We start from the raw sequence: 21,152 nt of genomic DNA, 5'->3' as shown, positions 1-21,152 counted from the left end.
AATTGTAGCGTCTGTTTATTTCTTACAGGCCTTGACGTGTTAATGATTTCTGGCTTTCCTGATGGTAGGCAAGCTGTGGTTTTAAGCAGTAGTAAATCCAGTGATGTTTAATAAGGAGTGCCTTGTCTGGATGAATGTGTCTAAAACTTGTGATGTGTAGTAAGGAGAGTCTTACCTGGATGAATGTTAAGAAGCAGCATGAGCTCTACATAGATCTGAGGCACCACCGGGTTTTCCCTGTACCTGTGTTTGCAGCAATAAAATACAGGTTTCTTGGATCCTGACCAGAAACAACTGCGATACAGTAGTCAGTATCATCGTTAATACCTTAAAATATAAAGCGTGTCCAGTTACTTTTTTTTTTTGAGACGGAGTTTTGCTCTTGTCGCCCAGGCTGGAGTGCAGTGGCGCGATCTCCTCTAACTGCAACCTCCGCCTCCCGGGTTCAAGCGATTCTTCTGTCTCAGCCTTGCGAGTAGCCAGGATTACAGGCGCCCGCCACCATGTCCGGCTAATTATTTGTATTTTTAGTAGAGACGGGGTTTCATGATGTTGGCCAGGCTGGTCTCGAACTCCCGACCTCAGGTGATCCACCTGCCTCGGCCTCCCAAAGTGCAGAGATTACAGGCGTGAGCCCCCCATGCCCGGCCCCGTTACTTTTTAATTACCTGAAATACCTTTTTACACAATTGAGTTGATCTCATGGGTAATCACAACAGGAAATGTGCTTTTTGAATATGTAGTACCTTTTTCTCCAGTTATTATTTTTTTTTTTTTGTCTTTATCCTGGAGATTTTTCCATTTTGCTGCTTTACTGCAGAAACGAGCTCTGTTAAAGCATGGATTGTTTGCAGAAGGTTTCAAATCTTATAGGAGGAAGTGTGGAGAAGTTACTGTTTCCTGCTGAGAAGAGAGGGTTAACTCTTACTCCATATATATCTATTAGAATTTTTCTTTGCTTCCTGCCTGCGGCATTTCACCAGTGAGACCCATCATCCAGTTATTCTGCCTTATTCCACTTCTGCCATTGCTCCTGTAGTGTTTTGATTTGTTTACCTTTTCGAGAACAGAGAGATAAAGCTTGCAAAATTATAGGCCCCATGCTTCAAACTATTTGTGTTTAAAGTTTTGGGAGGGATGTTTTGTGGTTCTTTGAATAATAATGCAGAGAAATTAGTAGATACAAGACAGAATTACCTGTGTTTACCAATAACCGATCAAATAGTTATTTTCTTGCCCAGAGGTAAAATTATAACGTGCAAAAACATCAAATATGCTAACAGTCGTCATCGAAGACTCACATGTTAAGTATCTGCTATGTGCCCAGTCATCTCATTGTACCTTAAAATCGTCTAAGAAGTAGATTTTTTAATCACTGATTTACAAACGAGGAAACTAAGACTCGGAAATTAAGTTGCTTAAGGTTATTCAGTGAAATGGTGGGGTTAGGGTTTGACTTCATCATTAACTTTGTAAAATAATGTTTAATGTACTTGGTACACCAGTGATATATTGCAAGCAGTTCTAATGTGAGTGAGAGAACCTATTCTCCACCCTATTTTCAAACATTTTTACTAAACTATGCAAGCATTTTACATTTCCTCACCTTGGGCTCTGGGGCTTTAACTGTATGGTCACATCATTTGCAAGAATAAGTTGGTCCCCGTCCCATCTCTGCTGTGTGGGATCACAAGTGACAATTACAGTTTTTTTTCTAGTCAGCAATAATGAGATATAATGAAGCCAGAATTTTTTACCTCAGCTGTTGTTGCTATTGTGCCTGAGTTTATTTCTTTTATTGATATCTTAAGAGTGAAAAAATGAATGCTCCAGGAGGGCAGTGTGTCAGTTGAAGTGCATTGTGTATAGTTTATATTGTTAAGTGCTTTTGGCTAAAACAACATCATACATTGATGTTGTTTTTCTAGTGGAATGGAATTTAACTTTCTAAAATGATTAAGGGTAATTTTAGTCGTTTTGTATTTACATTTAGTGAACTTCACTGGTCTCATTGTAAATAAAGCGTTTTGAGAGAAATATTCAGCAGAATGGTGTGGGGCGCAATGAAAACAGTTTATGCATGGGCCTTGTTTTCATTTAAGTTCTTATTTCTTTACAGTTATACTTAGTTTACTTTGAGTTCGGTTTCTAAGTCAGCTTTAGGAAAAACTGTGAAGTAGCTATCTTTGGCATTCCCAGCCTTTCTGTCCATTTTCCTGATGCCACTTTGCTTATCTTTTTTCTTCTGACATCCATTATTTAGTAATTTATATTTATATTTAGACCTCAGTATAAATTTAAGTAACTGTTAGATTCCAGAGATATTTTTATTTTATCCTTTATTTCATAGTGTGTAATGAGACTTTTGTTCATATAAAAGGAAATAATTTAGAGAAATAGGCTACCTGAGGATATGTTCCAGAGATATTTTTATTTTATCCTTCTTTTCTTTTTTTTTTTTGAGACGGAGTCTCACTCTGTCGCCCAGGCTGGAGTGCAGTGGCACAATCTCAGCTCACTGCAACCTCCACCTCCAGGGTACAGGCAATTCTCCTGCCTCAGCCTCCCAAGTAGCTGGGATTACAGGCACACACCACCACATCCAGCTAATTTTTGTATTTTTAGTAGAGATAGGGTTTCACCATGTTGGCCAGGGTGGTCTCGAACTCCTGACCTCAGACCATCATTTTCTAAAGTGATCTTTCTGTAGCATAAACAAATATCATTCATCTGCTTTAAAACCCTGCAGTGATATCCCATTGCAACAAGTTGAAGATCTTAATTTCTTTTACATTGATCTGTAAGTCCTATACCATCTGCTCTGCCTACCTCGGGCTTCTTCACATCCTGCCTCCTTCTCATTGTTTAGATCAAACTCAAATATTACCTCTTCAGAAAGACCTTCTTTGATCACCTTATTTCTTGTTTTTTTTTGATACGGAGTCTTAATAGATTTTTTAAATTACATGTATCTGTTTTTTATTTAATTTAATTTAATTTAATTTTTTTGAGATGGAGCTTTGCTTTGTCGTCTAGTCTGGAGTGTAGTGGCATGATCTCAGCTCACTGCAACCTCTTCCTCCCAGGTTGAAGTGATTCTCTTGCCTCAGCCTCCTGAGTAGCTGGGGTTACAGGTGTGTACCACTAAGCCCAGGTAATTTTTTTTTTTTTTTTTTGAGACAGAGTTTCACTCTTGTCACCCAGGCTGGAGTATAGTGGCACGATCTCAGCTCACTGCAACCTCTGCCTCCCGGGTTCAAGTGATTCTCCTGCCTCAGCCTCCCAAGTAGCTGGAATTACAGGCATGCGCCACCATGCCTGGCTAATGTTTGTATTTTTAGTAGACGCAGGGTTTCACCATGTTGGCCAGGTTGGTCTTGAACTCTGGACCTCAGGTGATCCACCTACCTCTCAGCCTCCCAAAGTGCTGGGATTACAGGTGTGAGCTGCCGCACCCGGTAGCTGGCTAATTTTTGTATTTTTAGTAGAGACAGGGTTTCACCATGTTGGCCAGGCTGGTCTTGATCTACCCACCTCAGCCTCCCGAAGTGCTGGAATTACAGGCGTGAGCCACTGCACCCAGCCTCGTTTTATTTCAAGTAGTGCCTTCAATTGCTGTCATATCATCTTATTTTCAGTATATGATATTACCTTGTTTGTTACACGTTTGTTGTCTGGCTTCCCTCCACCAGATGACAAGGTTGTCTTGTTTGCTGCACTGTCCCCAAACAACTAGAATAGTGCTGGCATACAGTTAGCAATCAGTAAATATTTGCCAACATAATGTTGTGAAATAGCTAATCAAGAACTTAAGGAACAGAATTGCTTTAATTTCTGTTTAGCAGAAGGAAGCATTTATAATTTAGTGAAAGAAATTACAGGTACAGTAGTTGGAGGTATGTGGACTTGATGCGCAGTTTGCCCAGATTATCATTTCTATACTTCGTTCTTCTTTCTCTCTTTTCTGTGGGGAGGTGGGGGAGGGACAGAGTCTGGCTCTGTTGCCCAGGCTGGAGTGCAGGGCATGATCTCCACTCACTGCAACCTCCACCTCCTGGGCTCAAGCAATCCTGCCACCTCAGCCTCCTGAGTAGCTGGAACTACAGGTGCATGCCACCACACCTGGCTAATTTTTATGATTTTTTTTTTTTCTTTTTGATGCAGAGTCTCACTGTGTCACCCAGGCTGGAGTACAGTGGTGGGATCTCGGCTCACTGCAACCTCCATCTCCCGGGCTCAAGTGATTTTCATGCCTCAGCTTCCTGAGTAGCTGGGATTACAGGCACATGCCACCACGCCCAACTAATTTTTGTATTTTTTAGTAGAGATGGGGTTTCTCCATGTTGGCCAGGCTGGTCTCAAACTCCTGACTTCAAGTGATTCGCCCACCTCAGCCTCCCAAAGTGCTGGGATTACAGGCGTGAGCCACCACACCCAGCCAAACTTTTATGTTTTTTGTAGAGACGAGGTATTGCCATGTTGCCCAGGCTGAACTCTTGGGCTCAAGCTATCTGCCTGCCTTGGCCTCCCAAAGTGGTAGGATTACAGGCACGAACCACCAGGCCCAGACCTTCTTTCCCATTTTTAATGTAAAATGGGAATCAATATGGAAAAGTATAAAAGAGTTAGGCCTGTGTTAACATGTTAACTCCGGTCACTTAATACTGGATGACACTTTGCAAAATACTTAAACTGTGAACCTCAGTTTTTCATCTATAAGTAGTTCTGTACCTGTAGATGAAAATTCTACAATTTCCCACCGTCTGGGAAGTGAGGGGCGCCTCTGCCCGGCCACCCACCGTCTGGGGGGTGAGGAGCGCCTCCGCCCGGCCACCCCGTCTGGGAAGTGAGGAGCGCCCCTGCCCGGCCACCCATCGTCTGGGAAGTGAGGAGCGCCTCTGCCCGGCCACCCATCGTCTGGGAGGTGAGGAGCGCCTCTGCCCAGCCGCCCCCTCTGGGAAGTGAGGAGCGCCTCTGCCCGGCCACCCATCGTCTGGGAAGTGAGGAGTGCCTCTGCCCGGCCACCCATCGTCTGGGAAGGGAGGAGTGCCTCTGCCCGGCCGCCCCGTCTGGGAAGCGAGGAGCGCCTCTGCCCTGCCACCCACCGTCTGGGAAGTGAGGAGCGCCTCTGCCCGGCCGCCCCGTCTGGGAAGCGAGGAGGGCCTCTTCCCGGCCACCCACCGTCTGGGAGGTGAGGAGCGCCTCTGCCCGGCCACCCACCGTCTGGGAAGTGAGGAGCGCCTCTGCCCGGCCACCCCGTCTGGGAAGTGAGGAGCGCCTCTGCCGGCCACCCATCGTCTGGGAAGTGAGGAGCGCCTCTGCCCGGCCACCCGCCGTCTGGGAAGTGAGGAGCGCCTCTGCCCAGCCACCCCGTCTGGGAAGTGAGGAGGGCCTCTGCCCGGCCACCCATCGTCTGGGAAGTGAGGAGCGCCTCTGCCCGGCCACCTATCGTCTGGGAGGTGAGGAGCGCCTCTGTCCGGTCGCCCCGTCCGGGAAGAAGTGAGGAGCGCCTCTGCCGGGCGCCCTGTCCGGGAAGAAGTGAGGAGCGCCTCTGCCCGGCCGCCCCGTCTGGGAAGAAGCGAGGAGCACCTCTGCCCGGCCGCCCCGTCTGGGAAGTGAGGAGCGCCTCTGCCCGGCCGCCCCGTCTGGGAAGAAGTGAGGAGCACCTCTGCCCGGCCACGTATCGTCTGGGAAGTGAGGAGCGCCTCTGCCCGGCCGCCCCGTCTGGGAAGTGAGGAGCGCCTCTGCCCGGCCCCCATCTGGGAAGTGAGGAGCGCCTCTGCCCGGCCACCCATCGTCTGGGAAGTGAGGAGCGCCTCTGCCCGGCCACCCATCTCTGGGAAGTGAGGGGCGCCTCTGCCCGGCCACCTATCGTCTGGGAAGAAGTGAGGAGCGCCTCTGCCCGGCCGCCCCATCTGGGAAGTGAGGAGCGCCTCTGCCCGGCCGCCCCGTGTCTGGGAAGAAGTGGGGAGCGCCTCTGCCCGGCCGCTCCGTCTGGGAGGTCTACCACGGAGGCTGGAAGCAATGTGGGGGCTGGACGTGGTGGCTCACGCCTGTGGTCCCGGCACTCTGGGGGGCGAGGCAGGTTGATCGCTTCGGGCTAGGAGTTCGAGACCAGTCTGGCCAACTTGGCGAAACATGAAAAATACAACAGACAAACCAACCAACCAACTCAGTGACAACAAAACAGGTCTACCCTGGAGTCATACTCTAATTTTTTCTATTTTCCTCCCTTTCTGATCCTTTATCCCACTTTCTTTTTCTTCCTCTTCCTTCTCCCTCTTCTTTGTCAGATAGAGGATTGAGTTGTTATCACTGATCCACATAAAGTCCCTCTCTCATTTATTTTAACTCCCACCCCCCATTTCTATTCCCCGACTTCCCATGTGTAACCTTCCTAATATGTTTGATACGCATCTTTTTGTTTGTATGTATTCTTAGAAAATGTTTATTGTTTTTGTGTATAAAAAATAAATAAATAAACTCAAAAAAAAAAAAAAAAGAAAATTCTACAATTTACAAGTAGAGATAATTCTGTCTACTTGTAGAGGAATCCTGTGATCTCTCAGGGTTTTTGGCTAGATTTAAGAAGATAATGCATGTATTTAATCATCTAGCACATAGAAAACATTCAAGTTATTTATTATTTATGATGATGATAGTTATGCAGATAAAGACAGTTTTAAGATCCAGAGTATTCAAAATAATTACCTCAGAATTTTGTTTTGGGCACCTTGGCACAGTGCTGGAAATTACATTCCCAGTTTGTGAGAGATGAATTGGACTAGCCTCTCTGTAGTAAATTAGCATATGCTTTGAAGAACTAGTAGGACAAAATGGAAAATATTGTGTTAATGACATCCATTTTGTCTTTTTTTTTTTTTTTTTTTTTTTGAGACATATTCTTGTTCTGTTGCCCAGGCTGGAGTGCAGTGGCATGATCTTGACTCACTGCAACCTCTGCCCCCTGGGTTCAAGTGATTCTCCTGCCTCAGCCTGCCAAGTAGTTGGGATTACAGGTACACACACCACACCCAGCCAATTTTTTGTATTTTTTTGTAGAGATGGGGTTTTGCCATGTTTGCCAGTCTGGTATCAACCTCCTAAGCTCAAGCAGCCCACCCTCTTTGGCTTCCCAAAGTGCTGGGATTACAGGCATGAGCTACCGCACTCTTCTTAGCTATTTTTCATAGAAACTTTAAGTATGTATAAAAATAGAAGCGTAATGACACACCACCTTTCTACTGATCTCCCCACTTCAGTAGTTGTCACGTAACAGTCTTTTTTCACCTATCTCCTTCACTTTACCTCCTCTCCCTTAGTACTTTGAAGTAAATTTCAATGCAACATGGACTAGAAAAAAATCTCTTCATACAGGATTTGTTTTTGCAGAGAATTTACAAAGTATGGTTAATGTATGCCAATGGTTTCTCAGTTTGGATATCGAGATCCTTAGATCTCATAATAATTTTATAGCTGGTATTAATTTTATAGCTAACTTTTGTTAAGTGCTTACTATATGCCAGGCACTAAGCGTTTTACGCATATTAATTCATTCAGTTCTCACAACTCTTTTAATTAGGTATTATTATGATCTCCATTTTACAGATTAGAAAACAGAGGCACAAAGAGGTTTTTTTGTTTTTGTTTTTGTTTTTGTTTTTTTTTGAGACGCAGTCTCGCTCTGTCGCCCAGGCTAGAGTGCAGTGGCACGATCGCAGCTCACTGCAAGCCCCGCCTCCCATGTTGACGCCATTCTCCTGCCTAAGACTTCCGAGTAGCCGGGACTATAGGCGCCCACCAACAGGCTGGCTAATTTTTTGCATTTTTAGTAGAGACGGGGTTTCACCGTGTTCGCAAGGATGGTCTTGATCTCCTGACCTCGTGATCCGCCCGTCTTGGCCTCCCAAAGTGCTGGGATTACAGGCATGAGCCACCGCGCCCGGCCGTGCCAAGAGGTTAAGTAACTTGCCCATGGTTACAGGGCTAATAGATGGTGGAGATGGAGACAGAATTCATACCCAGGCATTCTTGATCTACAGTATACACTCTTACCCACCATCCTACACAGCCTTTCCTATTCATAAAATATTTTCTACAGTGCAAGAAAATTTTGATAGCTTGCTTATTTATTCAAGATTTAGACTATATAGATTAACTAGACTATCAAGATTTTAAATTCTTGTGTTTTTTTGTTTTTTTCCCCTCTGTGGCAAAACTATCTCTTAGTGATTCAAATCACTAAGACAGGCATTTATTTATGTTTTTGATTAATTAAAAAAAGGGAAAAAAATGGAACATAATTATTGAAGCTATCATCTAGGTAAAAACCTTTCTAAATGTGAGGTTCATTTAGACTGATGACATGTAGAGTGTAACAGTATTGCCATAGGCATACAGCTTTTTAATCACATATCATACATAAACAAATTAGTAATACAGGTGGGTAGATACAGACCCTAACTTTGAGTTCTAAGATGAAATTTGTTTATAAATCCCTAGTTTACATTCAGTTTTTTCAATATTTATCGAACACCTACTGTGCCAGGCACTGTTTAGGCACAGGGGATACAGCGGGAGAACAAAATGAACAAAAATTTTTGCCTTCACAGAGCTTAAAACTTAGCCGGGCTTGGTGGCACACACCTGTGGTCCCAGCTACTCAGGAGGCTGAGGAAGGAGAATTGCTTCAACCCGGGAGGCAGAGGTTGCAGTGAGCCATGATCATGCCAGCCTGGGCAACAGAGTGAGACTCCATCTGAAAAAAGAAACACACACACACACAAACACACACACAAAGACAGCATATACTCTAGTAAGGGGAGACAGACAGCAAACAGATAAGTAAAATATTTAATAGAAGGCGATAAATGCTCTAGAGAAATAGAAAGCAGGGAAGGGGGAAACAGAGGGGTTTGCAGTCTTACATTAAATAGTAAGGGAAGGCCTCACTGAGAAGGAGACATTTGAGTAGGGAGGTATGATATTAAGCAATATAGACATGAGGGTATGAGGTGGGCATGTTCAAGACTAAGTGAACAGAAAAAACAAAAGTCCTGAGGTTAGAGTGTGCCTGGTGAGTTTAGGGAGCAGCAAGAAAGCTTCTGTGACTGGAAAGGAGTTGTTAAAATGAAAATTAGTGGATGAGTTCAAAGAGATTGTGGTGGGTGGTGTTGGGGATGAGCGAAATGGGATTCACCAAGGGTTTTATAGGCATTGTAAGGACTTTGGTTTTTATTCAGAGTGAGATGATGAGCCATTTAAGCAGAAGGAGATGAACTCTTTTTTTTTTTTATTTTTTTTATTTTTTTTTTTTTTTTTTTTTTGAGACGGAGTTTTGCTCTTGTTGCTCAGGCTGGAGTGCAATGGCGCCATCTCGGCTCACTGCAACCTCCGCCTCCCGGGTTCAAGCGATTCTCCTGTCTCAGCCTCCTGAGTAGCTGGCATTACATGCCACCATGCCCAGCTAATTTTTGTATTTTTAATAGAGACAGGGTTTCATCATATTGGTCATGCTGGTCTTGAACTCCAGACCTCAGGTGATCCGCCCGCCTCAGCCTCCCAAAGTGCTGGGATTACAGGCGTGAGCCACCATGCCTGGCACTCGTTTGTTTTTAAAAGGTTATTCTGGTTTCTGCTGGAACGGGGATACCAATTAAATGGCTATTGTAATCCAGTGTAAAATATTGATGGCTTGGACCAGGTTATGGCCAGTGGAAGTGATAAGTAATTTAATTCTAGATTTATTTTGAAAGTAGGTCCAGCCAGATTTCTAGATGGATTAAATGTGGGGTGAGAGGAGGAGAATAATCAAGAATGACTTTTTTTTTTTTTTTTTTGGCTTGAGCAACTAGAAAGATAAGAGTTGACATTTATTGATATGGGGAAGGCTGTGAGTGGAGCAGATTTTGGGAAGAAGATGAGAAGTTTAGTTTTGGATGTGTTAGGTTTGGGATGTCTATTTTAAGAAATCTTTTTAAAGATATAATTCACAAAAAATATACTCATTTAAAGTGTACAATTCAATTGTTTTGGTATATTCATAGAGTTGTTCAGCAATCACCATAGGGTGTCTAGTATATGGATTGTTTTTAGAGCCAGGAAGCTGGAAGAGATCAACTAGAGAGAGAGTGTAGATAGGGAAGTAAGTCTAGTAAGATAGAGCAGCAAGTACAGATAGAGAAGAAGTCCAGAGAGGCTATGGTATTATGAAATCTCTATTTGGTCTCTATCCCATTTCCTGGCATACTACTTCAAAAATCCTTGGGTCTTCAAAGTGATGTGTCATTTTGTATGCTAATGAGTTGACTGACGGTTGGCATCCCCTGGGTAGCCTAAGGTTGGGGGCTGGTCACTGGAAAGAATAAGGCAGGACTAGAGGTTGTGACTTTCCGCGCTACCATCTAACCTCTGGGGAAGGGAGAAGAGCTGAAGGGGTAAATTGAACACCAGTGGCCAGTGGTTTAATTAATTATGCCTTCATAACGAAACTTCCATAAAAATCCAAAAGGACTGGTTTCAGGAAGCTTCTAGACAGCCGAACATATGGAGGTTCCTGGAGGTTGGCATGCCCAGAGAGAACCTGGAAGCTCTGCACTCTTAGCCCTACCTTGCCCCCTCCATCTCTTCATCTGGTGTTCATTGGTGTCCTTTGTTATGTCCTTTATAATCAACCAGTAAACGTGTTTCCCTGAGTTCTGTGAGCTGCTCAGGCAAATTAATGGAACCCAGGAAGGGGGTTGTGTGAGCCCCGATTTATGGTGGTTGGGCAGAGCAAATGTTAACCTGAGATTTGTGATTGGCATGGGAAGTGGGAGGCAGTCTTGTGAGACTGAGCACTCAGTCTGTGGGATCTGATGCTCTCTTCCAGTGTCAGAATTGAATTGGAGGGCACCTAGCTGGTGTTCATTGCAGAATTGCTTGCTTGGTGTGTGTGGGGAAAACTCTCATACATTTGGTCAAAGAAGTCTTTGTTGATTGTTGAATGAGAATATGGGAAAAGCACTTTTAAGTTTGTTTATTCCTCTATTCCCAGAAGCCTGTTGGGGCATTCTAGTATTTTAGATGACTCTTTCTACTTAGTCTAGTGTGTTATTGGCTTAGGTTCTTTTTGAGGTTCAAGGTAAACTTTGTCTCAGCCCCCCAAAGAAGTAATAAATCTCTTGCATATTTTTACTCTTGGTTTACGCTTAGTGGCATTTCTGTATTCATTGAGCAGGAGCTCTGTTATAATTGCATTATTATCCATCCTCTCCCTCCCCTTTAGATGCCTAAGTCACCTTTTTTTTTTTTTTTCATTCCATTGCTCTAGGTTCATAGAGTTATAGGTGGCATTTTTCCAGGTTTCTGGCAATGTTTCAAAACATGGAACTGTCTTAATTATAAACTATAATTATTGTAATGGTATATATTAAGCCTTTTTGTCTGTATTGTGAGACTTTACAAGCAGTTGTTACGTTCTTCCTTTTAGCTGCCTTCTCTCTTACAGCAGAAGGGTGATTTCATCCATGGCCTTAGATGGGTTTGAAGCAATATGTAAAACATAATTTTGCTATACCAAATTCCATAGTAAGCTAAAGGGTAAATTTTGTAGCAAATAAACATTCCCATAACTAAAAGTGTGAAACACTACTGACAAACTTCACATGGTTCTGTGGCATGGAGATATCTTGAAAGGAAAATTACAATGGCAATGGAAAAACACTAATATTAAAACTTGCTCACACAGGCCACCCCAGAATTACTTTAATGTTAGTTTTGTCTGTAGAGGAGGGATGAGTGTATGTATGTGGGTAATTTTTTAGGGAGTAGAGGCTTACTGATTTTATTCTTTTTTGTTGTTATCAACTTCCTTGGGTGGATTGATTTTACTCAATGATTTGGCTTCCTGCCTTTCATAAAGTAATAAATAATAATTGCATCAAAATTCTTTCTTCCTCCTAGGCTTTTGTCATTATGTTCTCTTTTTTCCTCCCACTTTTTCCAGGTGTTCATTGTTTTACAGCAGTACTTTTAAAAGTCAAAAGGGGAGATTTCGATCAGTTGTTTTAAAATTTCAACTGAGAATTAAGGATATATGAGGTTTAATTTGTTGAAGGAACTCAGAGACCCTAATAAAAATTACCCAAGAACAGAACAATTTACAAGCCAGCTTGGCTGACTTTCTCATCTATTTGTCAAGGAAACAAAAAGTAGTTGTGTTTCGTAGTGATTTCAAATTCCACTGCCCCCACAGATATTAATTATAGAACACTGGAGGAATGTACGTCTTAGGGAGAAAGTAGTAGAACCTAGTTATTCCTTTTGAGAAAAGGCAACAATTCCATCTGCGCTTTGAAATATTGAAGCTTTTCTGGCTAAGATAAAGATAGTTTTTAAAAATGCTTCATTCTTATTCTCTTGTTTTTAGAGAAATATTGAAATAGAGGCTCTTTGATGAAAGAAATGAAAATGTTTGGTTTGCTGGGTTTAAATTTTACTAGTGTTTGATGAGGCGTTGATCTCTCCCTCATCTCTCTTCCTTCACTTCCTTCTCTTATAATTAATTTCACTTACTTGCACTTTCTAGTTCTCTGGAATCCATTAGCAGAGAGATAGAGTGATTCTTTATTACCCTTTAGTAAAAGTTGCACTGTGAAAGGAAAAAAGGATCTTTAAATGTTTGGGATTATAACTTAACATTTTTTGTTTTAAAAAACCTAGAATGGATCCTGAGCTGTTTTTGTGTTCCTTTGCCATCATCATAGTTTTAGAGTGTAGCATGATACAGTCTTTTTTTTTTTTTTTTTTTTTTTTTTTTTGAGATGGAGTCTTTCTCTGTTTGTTGCCCAGGCTGGAGTGCAGTGGCACGATCTCGGCTCACTGCAAGCTCCGCCTCCTGGGTTCACACCATTCTCTCGCCTCAGCCTCCTGAGTAGCTGGGACTACAGGCGCCTGCCACCACGCCCGGCTAATTTTTTTGTATTTTTAGTAGAGACGGGGTTTCACCTTGTTAGCCAGGATGGTCTCGATCTCCTGACCTCGTGATCCGCCTGGCTTGGCCCCCCAAAGTGCTGGGATTACAGGTGTGAGCCACCGTGCCCGGCCGATACAGTCTTTTAAAATGATGATCTTTGTGTCTAGGAGGCAGTATTACTTGAAAGATTAAAATTCTCTTATAATATGTTATGCCTAAAGATACAGAATGAGAAAATGAACTTAGAAATGTTGAGTGCTGGCCAGGCGCGGTGGCTCACGCCTGTAATCCCAGCACTTTGGGAGGCCAAGGTGGGCAGATCACCTGAGGTCAGGAGTTTGAGACCAGCCTGGCCAACATGGTGAAACCTTGTCTCTACTAAAAATACAAAAATTAGCTGAGCGTGGTGGTATGTGCCTGTAGTTCCAGCTACTTGGGAGCTGAGGCAGGAGAATCACTTGAACCCAGGAGGCGGCAGTTGCAGTGAGCCGAGATCGTGCCACTACACTCCAGCCTGGTGACAGAGCGAGACTTTATCTCCAGAAAAAAAAAAGAAAAAAAAAAAGGAAATATTGAGTACTTTCTCTATGTAACCCCCTGTACTGGGTGCTGAAAGAGATGGAATTATAAGGAACTTAACATTTAGTAAATGGCTGGGCACAGTGGCTCACGCCTGTAATCCCAGTACTTTGGGAGGCCGAGGCGGACGGATCACGAGGTCAGGAGATCGAGACCATCCTGGCTAACGGTGAAACCCCATCTCTACTAAAAATACAAAAAATTAGCTGGGTGTGGTGGCGGGCGCCTATAGTCCCAGCTACTTGGGAGGCTGAGGCAGGAGGATGGTGTGAACCTGGGAGACAGAGCTGGCAGTGAGCCGAGATCGTACCACTGCACTCTAGCCTGGGTGACACAGCAAGACTCCGTCTGAAAAAAAAAACAAAAACAACATTTAGTAAGTAAGATAGGAGATGAACAAATATAACTGGTTCTGGGAAGTATAATAATATGAGTTCTATATGCTCTAACAGTTTAGAATAGGTATCACTTTGGTTGGATTGCCAGATCCTTATTGTTTACTGAGGATCCTTACTAGCTATCATACGTGTATTACCTATAATCTTGATGTCAGCTCTGCAAAATATGAATTTGTAAATTTATAAAAAATATGAATTTATAAAATATAAATGTGTAACAGATGAATTTATAAATTTATTAAAAATTTATAAATTGAGTCTCAGAGAAGTAAATTGATTATTTTGGGGAAATTGTCAGAACATTTATAGTGTAGGAAAAGGAAACCATGCCTGGTTTCAGGGTGGCTAAGCATAAGCTTAATTTTCTTTTTGTTTTATATAAACAGAAGGTGAAGGTAAGTGGGAGAAAGAAAAGAAATATGGTGGATTCAAAGCCCAAGTTGCTTACAAGTATGTTGTTGTTACTTAATAATATTCTTAAATTTCCAGTCATTAATGTAGTTAATTTTACAAACATAACACTAATAGTTTAGTAAGAAAATAACATTTACTGAGTTCTTATGTGATTTCATTTAATATAACAATTCATTAGTTAATATATTATTACTGAGTAAATCTATTAGTGGTGTATATGTAAATTATACTGGTGACAGGTAAAATAATAAACCCTATAAATGATAATAAATTAAGTACTTGAGGGCTCAGTGAGGTTAAAATAACTTGTTCAAGGTACACAACTAATGAACAATAGAGCCAGGTTGCAAACTTAAGCAGTCTTGACTCCAAGGCCTACACTTTACCATTATGGTAGACGGCTTCCTGCTTCTTTCAGAGTATATTGGTATTTTATAGTATTCCATGGCCAGTGTGGTATGTACAGGATAAAAGTTCCCAAACAGCCTTGCACCTGTCCATTCTCATATAGAAGCAAGTAGGAGAACACACTTCTCTTGTTTTAAGCCAGACCATTAAGCAGATTTGCAAAAATGAAAAACAGTTTACTCCCACTAAATTTTTGTTTTACAAAATATAGTTATTTTTAATTAGGAAATAATTTATTGGCTAGACAGGGTGGCTCACTGCCTGTAATCCCAGCAACTTGAGAGGCCAAGGCGGGTGGATCACTTGAGGTCAGGAGTTCAAGACCAACCTGGCCAAAATGAAGAAACCCCATCTTTACTAAAAATACAAAACTTAGCCAGGCATGGTGGCATGAGCCTGTAATCCCAACTACTTGGGAGGCTGAGGCAGGATAATCCACTTGGACCCGGAGGTGGAAGTTGCAGTGAGCCGAGATGGTGCCACTGCACATCAGCCTGGGCAACAGAGCAAGACTTCGTTTAAAAAAAAAAAAAAAAAAAAGGCCCAGCTGAGTTGGCTCACGCCTGTAATCCCAGTACTTTGGGAGGCCCGAGCAGGCGGATCACAAGGTGAGGGAGTTCAAGACCAGCCTGGCCAACATGGTGAAACCCTGTGTCTACTAAAAAAAAATACAAAAATGAGACCGTCATGGTGGCATGCGCCTGTAATCCCAGCTACTCAGGAGGCTGAGGCAGGAGAATTGCTTGAACCTGGGAGTCGGAGGTTGCAGTGAGCCGAGATCACGCCATTGCACTCCAGCCTGGGCAACAGAGCGAGACTCCATCTCAAAAAAAAAAAAAAAAGAAAGAAAAATAATTTATTAATTGTAATGGATTTATTGTTTTTAATGAGTTAATGGATGTTTTTAAATTCTTAGATTTAATTTCTATTTATTTTATTTTTGTTAACGTAGTTTTTTTGAGACGGAGTTTTGCTTTTGTTACCCAGGCTGGAGTGCAATGGCGCCATCTCGGCTCACTGCAACCTCCGCCTCCCAGGTTCAAGCGATTCACCTGCCTCAGCCTCCTGAGTAGCTGGGATTACAGGCATGTGCCACCATGCCTGGCTAATTTTGTATTTTTAGTAGAGACGGGGTTTCTCCCTGTTGGTCAGGCTGATCTCGAACTCCCAACCTCAGGTGATCTGCCCGCCTCGGCCTCCCTAAGCACTGGGATTAAGGTGTGAGCCACTGCGCCCGGCAAATTTTTGTATTTTTAGTAGAGATGGGATTTCACCATGTGTGGCCAGGATGGCCTCGATCTCTTGACTTTGTGATCCGCCCGCCTTGGCCTCCCTAAGTACTGGGATTACAGGTGTGAGCCAACGCACCCAGCCAAGTTTAATTTCATATAGTAAATAGCCATAGCCATAACCCACATAAACAAAACTCTTTGAGGTCCTCAGTAATTTTTACCAACATAAAGTGTTCCTGAAACCAAAATACAGAATGACCTTTGTCAGTTTTCTGCAATGTAGATATCCATTGTCTCTCATCTTAACATTGCATATTGCCCGATGGTCTCTAGGCTCTATTTTATCAACCAGTTAATTTTTATTTTTAATTTGTGAGATCATAAGTTTGTTAGCTTTTTATTTTGCCAAAAATGGACATAAAAATATACTACATTTATAGCATCACTACCTACCATTTTATAAACTATCACTTTATTAAAGAGGTTATACTTTAATTCCAAAAGTGTTAGAAGGACATTTTCTCAGAATAAAGTATAAACCTTCAAACTACATAAATTTAGCTATTTGAAAAATTTGCTTTGATGTCCTTGTCTTTCAGATCTCAGCTCAGGTGTCATCTCCTTGGAGGTTGACCTTATGGTGGTTGTCTAAGAGCCCACCTCTTTCCCCCGCCCATCATTCTCTTATCACATTACCCTATTTTTTTTTGTTTTTTTCCTCCTGGGTTCAAGCGATTCTCCTGTCTCATGGGTTCAAGCAGTTCTTCTGTCTCAGCCTCTGAAGTAGCTGGGATTATAGGCATACACCACCATGCCCAGCTAATTTTTGTATTTTTCTAGTAGAGATGAGGTTTCGCTATTAGCCAGGCTGGTCTTGAACTTCTGACCTCAGGTGATCCACCTGCCTCAGCCTCCCAAAGTGCTGGGATTGAGGCATGAGCCACCACACCCGGCCCCTATTTTATTTTATTTTTATTTTTTTTGGGACAGAGTCTCTCTGTTGCCAGGCTGGAGTGCAGTGGCGTGCTCTCGGCTCACTGCAACCTCCGCCTCCTGGGTTCAAGCAATTCTCCTGCCTCAGCCTCCAGAGTAGCTGGGATTACAGGCACTCGCTACCACTCCCAGCTAATTTTTTTGTATTTTTAGTAGAGATGGGGTTTCACCATGTTGGCCAGGATGGTCTCTATCTCTTGACCTTGTGATCTGCCCGCCTCGGCCTCCCAAAGTGCTGGGATTACAGGTGTGAACCACCACGCCTGGCCTTTATTTTCTTTATAGCTTTTCTCATTATAAGATACTGCCTTGTTTATTCATTTATTTGCTTATTTATTGACACACATGACCCCCCTTACCCCCAAGAAGAATGTAAACTGCTAACAACAGATTATTTGTTTTGTTCACCACTGCATCCTCAGCACCTAGAAGAAGGCATGGAACATAGAAAGTGCTCTGATTGGCAGGGTGTGCTGGCTTATGCCTGTAATCCCAGTGCTATGGTAGGCCAAGGTGGAAAGATTGCTTGAGTCCAGGAGTTGGAGACCAGCCTGGGCAACATAGTGAGAACCCCATCTCTACAAAAAAAAAAAAAAAAAAATAGGTAGACATGGTGGCGCATACCTGCAGCCCTGGCTACTCAGGAGCCGAGGTGGGAGGATTGCTTGAGCCTCAAGAGGTTGAGTCTACACTGAATTGTGATTGTGCCACTGCACTCCAGCCTGGACAACAGCAAGACCCTGGCTCCAAAAACGTAAAAGTGCTTCATCAATGAATCTTTCTTAAGTGTGACCCCAGACCACACATTGAGAACTGCTGCAAGAGGACACAATTTTTTTTTTTTTTAATTTTTTTGAGAAGGGGTCTTGCTCTGTCGCCCAGGCTGGAGTGCAGTGGCGTGATCTCGGCTCATTGCAAACTCTGCCTCCTGGGTTCACGCCATTCTCCTGCCTCAGCCTCCCGAGTAGCTGGGACTACAGGTGCCCGCAACCGCGCCTGGCTAATTTTTTGTATTTTTAATAGAGACGGGGTTTCACCCCGTTAGCCAGGATGGTCTCGATCTCCTGACCTCGTGATCCATCTGCCTCAGCCTCCCAAAGTGCTGTGATTACAGACGTGAGCCACCGCGCCTGGCCATAGGACACAATTTTTTTGTTAGATTTACGTATGTAGGGAGACATACTGTATTGTACTGTTGTGTGGTGGTTAGTTGGTAAAGAACATGGGCTTTGATCTCAGACATTATGGTTGCTACTAACCTCTTAAAGCTTTTAAATAGGGATAATAATTGTATAGCTCACCTTATATGATTGTTGGTGGAATTAAAATAAGATGCTTCATATGAAGTATTTGGCAAACTACCTGACATTTAGAAAATTCAGCAAATGATAACTTGTCATTTAAAATGCAGTTATGATATACAGTTATTATAACATGTTTTATGCAGGCCTGTCTGCATAAGCTTTTTAAATTCTTCCGATTAATCCTGCATACTCTATGTGAAATGTTAAGTTTAATAATCTAAAGGGGTGGACATGGATTTTTTTGAGCCCTTTTCTTATTACTATTAGCAAATAGCAAAAGAACATATAATTTGGAAACTGTTTTCCTATTTTGATTATTTCAAGGACCTATTCATATAGCAACATCTTGTAGTTCTAGAAATTCATTGGGAACTTAGGAATTTTTTATGTTTTCATAGCTTTTTTGTTTGTTCGTTTGTTTGTTTTGAGACAGAGTCTGGCTCTGTCGCCCAGGCTGGAGTGCAGTGGCGATCTTGGCTCTGCCTCCCGGATTCAAGTGATCCTCTTGAGTAGCTGGGATTACAGGTGCCCATCACCATGCCCAGCTAATTTTTGTATTTTTAGTAGAGACAGGGTTTCACCATGTTGGCCATGTTGGTCTTGAACTCCTGACCTCAGGCAATCTGCCCGCCTCAGGCGATCTGCCTGCCTCAGTCACCCAAAGTGCTGGGATTACAGGCGTGAGCCACTGCACCTGGCCTATAGCTATTGTGCTAATATAAAATGCATCTTGTTGGGTGCGGTGGTACTTGCCTATAGTTCCAGCTACTTGGGAGGCTGAAATGGGAGGATCACTTAAGGCCAGGTGTTTGAGGCCACAGTGCACCCTGATCATGCCTGTTAATAGCCACTGAACTCCAGCCTGGTCAACATAGCAAGACACCTTTCTAGTTTTTAAAAATAAATGAGTAAGAGATGAGACAAGGTTTCACCACATTGCCCAGGCTGGTCCACAACTGCTAGGCTCAAGCAATCTGCCCACCTCAGCCTCCCAAAAATGCCAGGATTACAGGAGTGAGCCACTGTGCCCGGCTGGGATTTTTTATTTTTATTTTTTTGAAACAGAGTCTCACTCACCCACTCAGACTGGGGTGCAGTGGTGCGACCACGGCTCACTGCAGCCTTGACATGCTGGACTCAGGTAATCTTTCCCATCTCATTCTCCTGAGTTGCTAGGACTATGGGTGCAGGCCACCATGGTCAGCTAACTATTAAAATTTTTTGTAGAGATGATGTCTCGCTATGTTGCCCAGGCTGGTCTCGAACTCCTGGACTCAAGCTATCCTCTTGCCTTGACCTCCCAAAGTGCTAGGATTACAGGTGTGAGCCACGAGACCTGGCCTCAAAGAAGATATTTTGTTGTTGTTGTTGTTGTTTTGGAGACAAGAGTCTTGCTCTGTTGCCTAGGCTGGAGTGCAGTGGCACGATCTTGGCTCACTGCAACCTCCACCTCTCAGGTTCAAGCGATTATCCTGCCTCAGCCTCCTGAGTAGCTGGGATTACAGATGGGCGCGCCACCACGCCCAGCTAATTTTTGTATTTTTAGTACAGATGGGGTTTTGCCGTGTTGGCCAGGCTGGTCTTGAACTCCTGACCTCAGGTGATCCACCTGCCTCGGCCTCCCAGCTTGCTGGGATTACAGGCATGAGCCACCGTGCCTGGCCAAAGAAGAGATTTTGAAAGGACATCCGTATTCTTGGTGTCACTGGATTTTTAAAAATAAATAACAGAAATAAGGGGTATAAAACAATTTCACTTTACGAAGACTTAAAAAACCTGATAATAGAAAAGTGAAGAGCTTTTGAAATTCATTCGTAGGACATCCCACACATGCATACTATTTTTAGTATCAACTAGGATAAGAATTCACTTCTGTCCTCTTAGGCTTCTCAGATTGCCATATGTAGCACATATGCATCAACTGACAAATGTGATAAGATACGGAGAAAATATACCATACTATAGTAGTGAACAAAAATAACAGTACAAATTTGTACTTTATACAACAGAATTTCCCAAAAAGTGGTGATAGTTTAGGGTTTCACTGTCAAAGTTTAGGAACTACCAAATTAAAGTTAAACCTGCTTTCATGCTGCTGTACTTTAGTACCCTTAATACAAAGACCTATGAGTTTCTGGAGGGGGTAGGTAGGATATTCAGCATTTTCCAAACTTATTTGACCATGGAATCCCTTTCTTTTTTAGCCATCTGATGTGACTACTGTTTCCTGGAACATGCTTGGGGAAAACATTGGTAATATAAGAGTTTCTGGGAAAATCCTAGTTGCAGAGCAGGGAGTACCAATTTATATTTGTGTACAGTAAGAAAGGCTTCCTGGAGGAAACATTTTTTCAAAAACTATGTGAAACAGGTGAAAGAAGACATCTGACATATAAGCAAAAGTGTGAAAAAATCAGAGAGGAGTCATAACCAGAAGGCACACATGCATAGCTAAGTGAGAATGGAAAAGACAAAGAGAAGGAATAAAAGGCATTATTATTATTATTATTATTATTATTATTATTATTAGGGATGGAGCTCTTGTTGCCCAGGCTGGAGTGCAGTGGCACGATCTCTGCTCACTGCAACCTCCGCCTCCTGGGTTCAAGCAGTTCTTCTGCCTCAGCCTCCAAGTAGTTGGGATTATAGGCGCCTGCCACCATGCCTGGCTAATTTTTTTTTTTTGTATTTTTAGTAGAGACCAGGTTTCACCCTGTTGGCCAGGCTGGTCTTGAACTCCTGACCTCAGGTGACCCACCTGCCTCGGCCTCCCAAAGTGCTGAGATTACAGGCGTGAGCCACTGCACCCAGCCAAAAGGCATGGTTTTTAAGACATAAAGAGTTGTGGTAGGGGAATATATTTAAAAGA

At 42.9% G+C, this 21,152-nt stretch overlaps 1 protein-coding gene across 5 annotated transcripts in view; it reads left to right on the top strand.

Moving 5' to 3' along the window:
• The window catches only part of RPRD2 (regulation of nuclear pre-mRNA domain containing 2), a 117,410-nt gene that overhangs the window by 1,137 nt on the left and 95,121 nt on the right, over nucleotides 1-21,152 (top strand). The gene's annotated exons all lie outside the window — the stretch shown is intronic.

This window comes from Nomascus leucogenys, chromosome 12, assembly GCF_006542625.1.
Source record: "Nomascus leucogenys isolate Asia chromosome 12, Asia_NLE_v1, whole genome shotgun sequence".
NCBI classification, from domain to species: domain Eukaryota; kingdom Metazoa; phylum Chordata; class Mammalia; order Primates; family Hylobatidae; genus Nomascus; species Nomascus leucogenys.
The sequence above is the reverse complement of the archived record's forward strand: the minus strand, read 5'-3'. Positions and strand labels throughout refer to the sequence as shown.